The following is a 3,022-nucleotide window of genomic DNA, read 5'->3' on the forward strand; positions in this document are numbered from 1 at the left end:
GGGGGGGGCCGGCGGCGGCGGCGGCGGCGGCGGCGACGTTTCCGGGGTGAGGAGAGATCCGGGGGTCCCCGCCGTCACCCCCATCCCCCCCCCGGGGCTTTCGGGGCTGGGGGGGAGTTTTTCGGGGACGTTTTCCGAGGGGGGTTCCGGGGGTCCGAAAGCGAAGGGCGGAGCTTGCCGAGGGGTGTAGGGAGGCGTCCAGGTTTCGGTCGCGGTCCCTCCCGGTAAATCCGAGGCCGAGCGGGTGCCCACGGCCAAACCGACGCCGACGTTGGCCCCCACGGGCAGCCCCACGGCGGGACCGGCGGCGTTGGTTCGGATGGATCCGGCGCCGCTCGCCACGTTGGTTCCGACGCCGGCGCCGATGGCGGATGGAAGAGAGGAGTCGGCGCCGGCCCCAAGGCCGAGTCCGACGCCGGCGTCAGTTCCGAGTCCAACGCTGGCCCCGAGCGCGGCTCCGACGGCGAAGCCGAGGGCGGATCCAACGCCGGAAGCGCCGGCGGCTCCAACTCCGGCACCGACGGCGAGGCCGATGCCGGTGCCGACGTCCGATCCTCGTGCGGAGCCGGTGCCGGCTCCAACGTTGGCTCCGAGACCCAATCCGACACCAGATCCAAGAGCGGAGCCAACGCCGGCGCTGATGTTGGCTCTGACAGCGGTTCCGATGCCGAGTCCGACGCCTGCGCCGACATCCGACGGGAGAGGAGCGCCGCTGCCGGCTCCGGCGCCGAGTCCCATGCCGACGTCGACCTCAGATCCAAGGGCAGAGCCAACGTCGGCTCCAACGCCGGCTCCCATGGCAAGGCCGACACCGGGTCCGAGGGTAGAACCAACGCTGGCACCGACGCCGGCTCCCATGGCAAGTCCAGATCCAAGAGTAGAGCCAACATTGGCACTGACGCCGGCTCCCATGGCAAGTCTGACACCGGGTCCAAGAGGAGAGCCAACGTTGGCACCAACGCCGGCTCCGACGGCGAGGCCGACACCGGATCCAGAAGTAGAACCAACTCTGGCACCGACGCCGGCTCCAACAGCGAGTCCAGATTGAAGAGTAGAGCCAACGTTGGCACCGACACCCGCTCCCATGGCAAGTCCAGATCCAAGAGCAGAACCAACACCGGCACCGACGCCGGCTCCCATGGCAAGTCCAGAACCAAGAGCAGAACCAACACCGGCACTGACGCCGGCTCCCATGGCAAGGCCAGATCCAAGAGTAGAACCAACGCTGGCACCGACACCAGCTCCGACAGCGAGGCCAACACCGGATCCAAGAGTAGAACCAACACCGGCACCGACGCCGGCTCCAACAGCGAGTCCAGATTGAAGAGTAGAGCCAACATTGGCACCGACGCTGGCACCCATGGCAAGGCCAATACCGGATCCAGAAGTAGAACCAACTCCGGCACTGACTCCGGCTCCAACAGCGAGTCCAGATTGAAGAGTAGAGCCAACATTAGCACCAACACCAGCTCCCATGGCAAGGCCAACACCGGATCCAAGAGCAGAACCAACACCGGCACCGACGCCAGCTCCCATGGCAAGGCCAGATCCAAGAGTAGAACCGATGCTGGCACCAACACCAGCTCCAACAGCAAGTCCAGATCCAGGAGTAGAACCAACGCCGGCACCGATGCCGGCTCCCATGGCAAGTCCAGATCCAGGAGTCGAACCAACGCCGGCACCGACGCCGGCTCCAACAGCAAGGCCAACGCTGGATCCGACACCAGACCCAAGAGTGGAGGCGACGTTGGCTCCGAGAGCCGCTCCAAGACCGAGTCCGACGGCGGATCCAAGCGTGGAGGCGGCGCTGGTTCCGGTGTTGGCTCCGAGGCCGAGCCCGACGCCGGCACCTGCACCGGTCCCAACGCTGGCGCCGATGGCGAGCCCAACACCGGCGCTGCCGTCAGACGGAAGAGCGGAACCGACGGCCCCGATGCCGAGCCCGACGCTGGCTCTGACGCCGCCACCGAGACCGGATCCGATGTTGGCACCGATATCAAGAGCGACGCCGGCTCCGAGCCCAACGTCCGCTCCGGCGTTGGTCCGGAGAGCGGTTCCAATGTCGTCCGCGGCGCCGGGCCCGAGCGCGGCTGCGATATCGGCCCCAAGAGAGGGGCCGACGTCAGGGCTGCCGCCGGCTGCCACGCCGAGCCCGACGTCCACTCTGATGCCGGCTCCCACGCCGATGCCGATGCCGATGTCGGCGCCGAGAGCGTGCCCAACGCTGTCTCCAAGAGCGCGGCCAACGTCCATCCCAACGCCGGGCTCGGCGCCGGCACCGACGCCGAGTCCAAGGCCGTGTCCGACACCGGATCCAAGAGTAGGGTCAACGTCGGCCGCGGCGCCGGCCCCGAGGCCGTGTTCCATGGCGGCTCCCAGCCCGGCTCCCACGTTGGTTCTGAGGCCGCGTCCGACACCGGCGCCGAGACCGGGATCGACGTCGGCTGTGGCGCCGGCTCCGAGTCCATGTCCAACGTCGGCTCCAAGACCGCGGCCAACGTTGACCCCAAGGCCCAGCCCAACGCCGGCTCCGCCGTCGGCTCCGAGCTCGGCTCCCAGCACCAGCTCAATGCCGGATCCGACGCCGGGGCCAACGCCGAGACCGGGCCCGACGCCGAGATCTCCGCCAGCTCCAACATCCGCCCCGGGGAAATCAAGGCCGGGCCCGAAGGATTCCGGGGGTCCCGGGGGGGCTTCGGCCGCCAGTTGCTGCCGCAGACACCAAGCTTCGGCCTCGCTGCGGGGGAAATAGGGGAAGGGGGGGGTCAAGGGCGCATCCGGATGATGGGGCGCTTTGGGGGGGCCCCTTTGGGACCCTCGCTCACCTGATGATGAAGTTGTGGGCGAGCAGGGCCGGGCCCTCGGGGCGCAGGCGGGCGTAGACCCAGGTCCAGCCCAAGCCGTCCTTGCGCTGCAGTCGGGTCACCAGCTCCCCCCGAGCCTCCGCTCCTGCGCCCGCTGCGGGGGTGGAAAATAAAAGGGGAGATCGTCAGTGGGGCTGGGTGGAGGGGGGGAGATGGGG

This window comes from Numida meleagris, unplaced genomic scaffold, assembly GCF_002078875.1.
Source record: "Numida meleagris isolate 19003 breed g44 Domestic line unplaced genomic scaffold, NumMel1.0 unplaced_Scaffold560, whole genome shotgun sequence".
Taxonomy (NCBI): domain Eukaryota; kingdom Metazoa; phylum Chordata; class Aves; order Galliformes; family Numididae; genus Numida; species Numida meleagris.